Source organism: Eleutherodactylus coqui, chromosome 13 (assembly GCF_035609145.1).
Source record: "Eleutherodactylus coqui strain aEleCoq1 chromosome 13, aEleCoq1.hap1, whole genome shotgun sequence".
Taxonomy (NCBI): Eukaryota; Metazoa; Chordata; class Amphibia; order Anura; family Eleutherodactylidae; genus Eleutherodactylus; species Eleutherodactylus coqui.
The window spans coordinates 70514392-70524084 of NC_089849.1; positions in this window are offsets into that span (position 1 = coordinate 70514392).

Below are 9693 nucleotides of genomic sequence, written 5' to 3' on the forward strand. Positions count from 1 at the left end.
TCTAGTCTTCCGTATGCATGACACCATTTATTTTGGCGAACCAGAGAAACCTGGTGGGCGTAGCTGGATGTTTCCATAGTAGCGGAATGAACGCTCTGGCAGTCACCACAAGCAAACGGAGGATAGACCGTTTGTAGGTCAAAAGAGGAGTCTCATGATAAAGAAGGAAAAGAGCCTGACCAAGACTAGACGTCAAAGCAGTAATCTTTCGGACAACCTCTTGAACACTATCCCAAAAAGGGCCAAGGACTGAACAGGACCAAGAAATGTGAAGAAAAGTCCCCTCTTCTGTTCCACACCTCCAACAGACCTTGCTGACCTCTGGGAAAAGGGTATCTAGGCGGGTAGGTACCCTATACCAGCGAGAGAGTACTTTATAGTTAGCCTCCTGAGAGCAGGAACTGATGAAAGATTGATGGGTAAGCATAAAAATACGACTGCACTGTTTCGGGGGTCTATTGAGAGACAAAGTTCAGCTTCCCATTGTAGTAAGTACATAACGGGGGTGAGGTAATAACTGAAACCTATAGGCGTGTGAGAGATTGTTGAAGAGGCTCAGTTCAAAGGATGAAATAGAAATGCCAAGACAGGAAAGAATGTAGAAAGTAGGAAAGCTGTAGAAGCTGATCTGTTATCGCAGCCAACTGGTCTGCAGAAAACCAGTCACAACCCTCACAAAAAGTAGACCCTGATAGGACCTAACGAAATCTATGATCTGTAGACTGGGTCTTGCAGTCCCGGAGAAAATTTTGATCTTTAAATCAGACAGACAGAAAAAAGAATGTGGACTATCAATGAACGGGCAAGTGTAGATGTGCAGCAGCTAAGCATGGCACCTATAGAGGAATGAAAACGTAGGGAAAGTAACCGGAAGGACGCAACCACAAGAGAGCAGGAAGAGGAATGTCAGAGAAACTCTGCTCAATAAGAACACAAGGCTTCAACTGAACATGTCGATGCCAATCTATGACCCTGACCAAAAGGAAGGCTAAATAATAAGCTTTAAAGTCTGGAAGCCCAAGGTCACTCCTATCCTTCCGTCTACATCTAAAACATGCCGCTTTGTTCGCCCAAATAAAATGTTGAATGTAAAAGAGAGAGGTGAAGGAATTAAAGTAGCAGGAATTTCAATGGGAAGAGCTTGAAATGGATAGAAGATCTGGAGGAGGATATTCATCTTAAAGAATTGGTTCCTACCGAACTAAGTGAACATCCCAAATGACCACTGAGTGCAGTTTTCCTGAATTGATTTCAATAACAGGGGAAAGTTTAAGGAATAATTGAGTTGAGGATTTCAGGGTAAAAAAAAGTGCCTAACGCTGAATGAGGATGCTAATGGATTTTGAAGTTAAGAGGGATGGGATATATTAAGCATTTTAAATTTAAAGAAATTAATTTTGAATTTGGAAATTTGAGAATATTCTCGGAACTCTCGCAGTAGGCTTGGAAGGGAAATTGAAGGATTGGTGATGGAAAAACAAGATGTCAGCGTATGTTGCTACTTTTATAATCAAAGCTAAACACAAAGACCCCAGAGATGGGCAGGTTTGCATGAGCATAGCACAGAAAAGGTTCCAAAGTAAGTATGACTGGTAAAGGGGAGAGAAGGCAACCCTAGCAAGAACCATTCCATATGGTAATATCCTATGACAAAACCCTTTTCACCCGGACTCTCGCAGTAGTCTCAGAGAAAAGGGCAGAAATCCGTTTGAGCATATTGAACCTTCAGACAAAACGACAGAGCGATTCCTCCATAAATATGCAATTTACTCTATCAAAGGCTTTTTCAGTATGAAGCGAGAGAAGTAAGAGTAAAAGTTTTGAAATGTGTGTTTTATGGATCAAGTTAGGAGCCTTAGTGGTCTTAGTGGTCTCCTGCCTGGTCATGAACCCCACTTGGTCCAGGTGAGTGATGTCTCCCAGAAGTGGAGCTAGCCTGGGTACGGTGATCCTGGCTAGTAACGTGACTTCCGCATTTGACACCAAAATTTTGCCTATTACACCAATATACTGTTGTGTATGCGCTGTCGTAAGGAGCCCAGTGTTACTTTTTTTTCTTTTGCCAAAGTGTCTTCTTTGTGAAGATATTGGCCACTAAGTTTTTCCTATGCCATATGCTAATGAGCCCTGGACTGACTGATGGGCGGTCTGGCTCTGCCAGCGCTCCGACTCGCTTCCAGCATTTTCTTCTAAAAGCCACCCCTTTTTACTGATTAATGCCTCCAATTCTTCCCGCTGGAGACATCATGCGCTGTAGTGAGCGATCGGGCAAATGCGCAGTGACTTGTTCTCAGACTGGACTGACATCACGTGCATGCGCCGTCATCGGTGCGGCGCAAATGCATTGGAGGTGCGAAAAGCTGGAGGCGTCACTGAGCAAGAAAGGGGCGATTTGTAGCAGAAAAGGCTGGAAGAGAGGCGAACTGCCCATCGGATGGTCTGGGGCTCATTGGCATATGGCACGAGAGAAACCTACTGGCCGATATCTTCACATAGGTGACAGTTTAACAAAAAAGGTAATGCTTGGTTCCTTATGACAGTGCATGCATAACAGTATATTGGGTTTATAGGCCAAATTTAGGTGACAGACTTTTTAAGCAATGAAACTGGTCTGTAGCTTGAACACTGAATAGGGTCTTTACCGGATTTATGAATAACGTAGATGTGTGTTCTTAGGGAATCCCTTGGGAAACAGGAGACATGGACAAAAGAGTTAAAAGGAAGATAAGACGTGGGGACTCAATATATCAATAAATTGCTTGTAATAGGGGCGAGAAAAGCCATCATGATTGGGCACTTTACTTCAATGAGAATTTTTAAGAGCTTCTAGAAGTTCCTTCTCAAACATGGGAACCTCCAAAACCTTTGCAGATGTACTTTAACCCTTTCCAATCCACTGTCTGCCTTTTGAAGACATTCTGATTGAAGGCTGTACAGTTCTGATGTTCGAAGATGCCCGGCAGGGTATTCTTACTGTATATTACTGGCCGCTCTGTTATCAGGGGCCTCTCCAGCATGTCCCATACCGCAGTACTAGCTCTAGCCAGAAGACGGCGCCATTGTATAATGGCAGAAAGAGAAAGCCCCCTAGGAAACCCAAAACCTAAAATTTGGATTGCAAAGGGTTGAAGAGTGTCCGGACACTGAAGCCAAAAATCAGGATGGAGAGTCATGATGTTGGCAGAATAGTAGTCTTTAACCCCTTCCCGCTGCAGGGTGTAAGTTTACGTCCTGGCAGCCTGGTACTTCCCGCAACAGGGCGTAAACTTACGTCCTGGAGATAGCGCGGGATCACATATGATCCCGTGCTATCCCGCAGCGGGAGCCGGCTGTCAGTCACAGCCGGCTTCCCGCTGCAACAGCGGGGGGTCATCGGAGATGCGCCCCCGCTGTTAACCCCTTCCCTGCCGCGATCTAAGTAGATCGCGGCAGGGAAAGAGTTCACAGAGGGAGCGCGGCTCCCTCTGTGTCTCCGGCCGGAACTCGCGATGTCATGGCGAGAGCCCGGCCTGTCACCATGGCAACAGGACGCCAGACACTGGCGTCCTGTATTGCCTATGCCTATAATCGCTGTACAAGCGATAAGGCATGGCAGAGCAGTAGCTCTGCCATGCCTTATACCAGCGATCATCAGGGCAGTGGTTAAAGTCCCTCAGAGGGACTCAAACAGTGTAAGAAAAACAAAGATTAAAAAAAGAATTTAAAAAAATGTAAAAAAAAACATTTTTTAATGCTTTTTCTCAGATTAGCATAAAAAAAGGTAAAAAAAAAAAAAAAAATCCCACATATTTGGTATTGTCGCGTCCGTAGCGATGCGTACAATAAGTTGCACATGCTTTTGACTGTGTACGGAAAAAAACGCTTAAAAAAACGCTAAAAAACTGAGGCAAAATGCTAATTTTTAGCATTTTGCCTCACTAAAAACGCAATAAAAGTGATCAAAAAAGCTGTATGTACCCCAAAATGGTACCAATAAAATCTACAGCTCGTCTCGCAAAAAAAAAGCCCTCATAGAGTGCCGTACATCAAAAAATAAAAAAGTTACAGGACTTTGAATGCAGCAATTTAGAAAAAAAAAAGATTACCCAGAAAAAGGGTTTTTATTGCAGAAAAGTGGGAAAACCTAAAAAAAAAGTAAGAATTTTGGTATCGTTGTAACCGTACCGGTCCGCAGAAAAAATGGAATGTCTCATTTATGCTGCATAAGTACCGCTGTAAAAAAAAAAAAAAAATCTATGGCAAAATTGATGCGTTTTCTCTCCCTGCTATCATTAAAAAAAAAAAAAAAGTTTTACAATATAGTCTATGTACCCAAAAGTGGCAACGATAAAAACTACAGTTCGCCACGCAAAAAACAAGCCCTCATACGGCCGCGTCGACGGAAAAATAAAAAAGTTATGACTTTTGATAAACGGAGAAGAAAATCCGCCAAAAATTGTTGCGCCCTTAAGCCCAAAATAGGCCGTGTCATGAAGGGGTTAAATACCATCACAATTTCCAAGGGAAGGTGCTGGAGGACTTGAGATGATGAGTGGATCTTGGGAATAGAGGTACAAATATGGCAATAAAGGTAGAGCCCTAGCAAGTGACTCTACATTTATTGCCATATTTGTAGAACTATCAGTGACGTTTTGCTAGCTTAGCCTTACAATTTTATTGAGTAAAAACAAATGAAGGGCCTCACGTTTTTAGGTCCGAGTGGTTAAAACGCCAGCAGGAGGGTTTCATTTGTGAGAGAAATCCAAGCCAGTAATTTCCCCAAGAAGGCTTGTAATAGCCCATGTTCATTCCTGTTTAAGCCACATGCCATGTTTCAACAAGGCTACCTGAACCACACATTTCTGTGCTTGCTAGACCATGCATGGATCCACTTCTGTGAAGCTGTTAGGGGCAAAATACTCAACAATGGTTTGGTGAACGTCATGTAACAAAGAGGTGTTCAAAGACCACTGCCATGGGGAAAAGACAGGCAAAGCTAAACATAAGGTATTAGGAGCATGGTATGAGAAAGTGATGGAGTCAAAAGATGCCGCAAGGAGGAGTTGTAGGCTGCTATGTTTCATGAAAAAAATGTCTACTCCTATTCCCCATCACACAATGTATATTCCAGACTAATCTTTATTGGGGCTGCTCTATACTTTGTAAAAGGGCTTCTAGGTCCTGTTTTGTAAGAAAGGCCCGGATAAGCGTGTGCAGAATATGGAGTTCAGCTTGCATGTCTGCTGCCATGTTGGGAGGGAAGGAGGAGGCCCTGAGCCCAGATGGTGTGGGTCTCTGCGGTGGAGATGAGTGGGCCACAGTGGGTTGAGTGGCAGTGTCGGGAGTACAAGCTGTGAGCAGGTTACTCGCCACTGCCGGTCCATGGTCAGAGGGGTAGGCATCAGGTTCCCGCTGAGCAGCACAAGGAGAAGACCTAGACGGCAAGCTAGAAGTTGCAATAGGTCCTGCAGTCTGTAGAAAACGATCCATCCCTCTTCGTCAGGCTGGAGTAGGCCAAAAGAAGCCCAGTGAACAGAGGAGAATGTTCTCCATCTAATAGGTATCACAGTTGGGCTGGGAGCCACTAATAGTTGGGTTGGAAGAAAAGTATAGCGCCAGAGTCACAGAGCTCTGCAAAAGTGTGCCTTCATGCCGCCATGGCTAAGACACGCCATCCAAACAAATCGGTTTTAATGTCCGATGATTGTGGTTGGGTATGTTAAATAATAGAGTATGAATGTGTCATCAAATTAAAATACATTTTTTCTATTGCTTTTCAGTAGTTCTTTAATTTTCTATGGCGCTTTGCTCATTTTATAAACTGACAGATCCAATATGCAAACACAATGGGGAATTTCATATGATAAATGAATGAAAACAATAAGACTCATGTTAATTTTACCAAATGGGCTCCTGGAAAATAATAACCTACCAGGATATGCAGTTTATAGAGTCATTACTGCAAAATATCAGAGCAGCTTGTTGTCACTGGGATTACGTTACATTTCTGCAGTCTCATGGAAAATGTTCTTCCTCTGTAAATCCTCTTATTCTTTTGATTAATGTTATCCAGAGCAACCCGTCATTTCCACTGTCATGTGGCCGGTGCAGCATCACTGGTTCTATGGGCGACACTTCTTTTACTTCCCCAAGTCCATAGTGAATGGAATGCGCGGTGATACATTGTGTAGTTTATGTAACCCAATGGTTTTATGAAGGAAATTGTCATTCTCTGTGTTATATGAGAACAATCAGCACCCGCCATGTGGCATAATACTATGGAGCCGCATGGAAACTCTGGTTCAGTCAAGAAGTGGAGGTGCTGAGTAGAGAAAATATTTAGCACGGTTGGATCACAATCTAGTATGAGGAATAACCTAGAACTAGGGTTGCCACCTTTGTCACAAAAAAATACCGGCCATGATTTAAAAAGGGGGTGTGACTTGGGAGCATGGCTTATTACAGCATAATATTTAACCTCCGGGCACCCAGTGGCCTCTAGTGATCGCAGCCTCGCTAGCTGCATCACTTGACACAGTGGCCCCAGTTGAAATGGCGATCCCCACAGTGGCCCCAGTAGAAATAGTGACACCCCCCCCACACACACACACAGTGGTCCCAGTAGAAATAGCGACCCACACAGTAATATTAACCCCACAATAATATTACCCCCCTCACTAATAATAACCCCACAATAATAGTAACCCCCCTCAGCAATATTACCCCCCCACAGCAATAGTAGTGACCCCCTCAGTAGTAATAGTATCCCCTCCAACCCATATACCGTAAGACACATCCCCTACTTCCCACCCAAAATTCTGGGAAATAAATTTACACAAAAATAACCCCTCACTACACTACACTACACCTAAAAAAACAAGCACCAATACTCCCCTACCGCCGGCTTTCCGGTGCACTTGCAGGTCCCAGTCGCTCCTGCAGGCTGCCAGAATGTTCTCCGTGCTGGCAGAGCATTTTTTTCTGGAAGCAGGGCTTGAATTCCCCGCCTCCAGCAAAAATAATGTCCTGATTGGCTAGCCAGCACCGGCATCGGCCATTGAAAGCCGGCGCTGAGTTAACCAATCACAGCCAATTAATGACGTCAGCGATGTTACTGACAACATGAGGGGGAATGTAGAATGCACTCATTATCAAAAAAAAATCCATCCCCTAGAAGAAGTTGTTGGAATCAAATGAAACTTTCTCTGTGTGATTGTAACTTTGATATAAGTAAGTGATTACAATATCAGAGCAGAAGGAGAATTTATTGCGGAAAACTGAACACTTGTAGGGAGATTTCTCTATTCTCTTGGGCTGCCTGTAGCTTGGATACAAGATGTGATACGGGCAGGCATGGCAGCTCTAGTACCCTGTTGTACCACCTCTAGCTTGGATACAAGATGTGATACAGACGGGCATGGAGGCTCTAGTACCCTGTTGTACCACCTCTAGCTTGGATACAAGATGTGATACAGGCAGGCATGGCGGCTCTAGTACCCTGTTGTACCACCTCTAGCTTGGATACAAGATGTGATACAGACGGGCATGGAGGCTCTAGTACCCTGTTGTACCACCTCTAGCTTGGATACAAGATGTGATATAGGCGGCCATGGAGGCTCTAGTACCCTTTTGTACCACCTCTAGCTTGGATACAAGATGTGATACAGGTGGGCATGGAGGCTCTAGTACCCTGTTGTACCACCTCTAGCTTGGATACATGATGTGATACAGGCGGGCATGGAGGCTCTAGTACCCTGTTGTACCACCTCTAGCTTGGATACAAGATGTGATACAGGGGAGCATGGAGGCTCTAGTACCCTGTTGGGCAGCCTCTAGCTTGGATACAAGATGTGATACAGGGGAGCATGGAGGCATACAAGTTCTGTATGGTATCCTGCAACATGTCGCTCCACATTTGCTGCAGCTTAGCCTCTGGATTGTGCAAACTTATAGGCTATCAAGTTGGTGTCCCAGATGGTCCCATACAAGTTCTATTGGCGATAAATCTGGTGACCAGGCGTCCACAGAAGTGTGACAATGTTGTGGGGACATCCCTGTGACCCCCTGTGCAGCCGAGCATTATCCTCCTGCCTCTTGGAAGCCGCCATGAGCGGAACACAAGTGGCTACAGGATGTCCTGAATATATGGCTGAGCTGTCATTGTCCCTCGTACCACTACTAGAGGGGTGACTGTCATATGCGATTGCCCCCAGACCATCACACCAGCAGGAGGCAGTGTGCCGCTCCACAGCAAAGGTAGCATTTGAGCTGCTCACACCTAGGTCTCCAAACAAGAACACAGCCATAGTCCGTGCCCAAACTAAGCCTGGGTTTGTCGCTGAAGCCAACCTGGTTCCACCTGCACATCAGTCCAGTTTCATCGTACTTGCCTGATTAAGAGATCTAAGTAGACTTGAAAGCTTACACTATTAACCCTTATGTACGCACCAGGGGTACCTGGGTACCCACGCGCATTACAGCTGCTCTAGAAAGTGTAAACAGACATAAATACAGTTATTTATTGTGATAGCTGTCTCCCGTTTTTACTGAAATGAGCTTTTAAAAACTTTATTTTTCATTATCATATTACAACTAAGTAAGGAAGGTTAGTAAGTAGAGATGAGCAAGTATACTCGCTAAGGGCAATTACTCGATCGAGCATTGCCCTTAGCGAGTACCTGCCCGCTCGGGAGCAATGAGTCGGCTGCCGGCGGCGGGCGGGGAGCTGCGGGGAGGAACGGAGGGGAGATCTCTCTTTCCCTCTCTCCCCCCTCTCCCCCATGCTGACTGCCGCAACTCACCTGTCACCCGCGCCGGCAGCCAAACCTTCTCTGTCGAGCGGGAAGATACTCGCTAAGGACAATGCTCGATCGAGTAATTGTCCTTAGCGAGTATGCTCGCTCATCTCTATCAGTAAGGGAGGTTGCATTTAGGGACCTGTCTTATTTTGGGAATATACGGTTTATTCTTCAATGTTCCAACAATAGTTCCAATGTTCTCAATGTTAGGAGATATACCACGCATCGGCGTACAAATAGATGGCCATGAGCCTTTTTTTACAACATTATTGACATTGCGAATTTTTAGCCAAGTACATTATTTATTACGAAAACAATAAAATGATTCCGAAGAAAACTAACCAAAGACGGCTTTTCTTGAGACAGTTGAGCGAGGAGCTTGCTGTACCTATTGAAGATCATTCTGAAAAATCAGCAAGTTATCACAAATTATGAAACCAAATTGGCAGTTGAGAGCGGTTGCGATTGATCGATTTTCACGGTTTCACTAACTTTGACATCTCAGTCACAGTTGGATCGAACTGGTCGAAAGGTTGTGGCTGGTTCTTGCCACGCTTGCCATCAACAAACTATCAGAAAACACCGAAAAACAAAAAAATCTTGTGCGAATTATAGTAAACCCGTGTGCAACGAGCACGCCGTAACTGCGACAAAATGTATCCTCTGCGAAAATGTTGTTAACTCAATAAGCATGTAATTAGTCATTATAATTAAATAATTGAAATAAAAGTTATATATTATCATTAAGAATGCTTATAAAATGTTTAGATTAATATTCCTTCCATTTTAGAAAGCTAAAAATTCATTCATCATATAAAAATACGCATGGGTACACGGGCACCCCGGGTGCGACTGGGGAGCGTTATTTTCAACTCCATTTTTGAAAATGATTACATGCTTTAAAAATTCTGGTAAA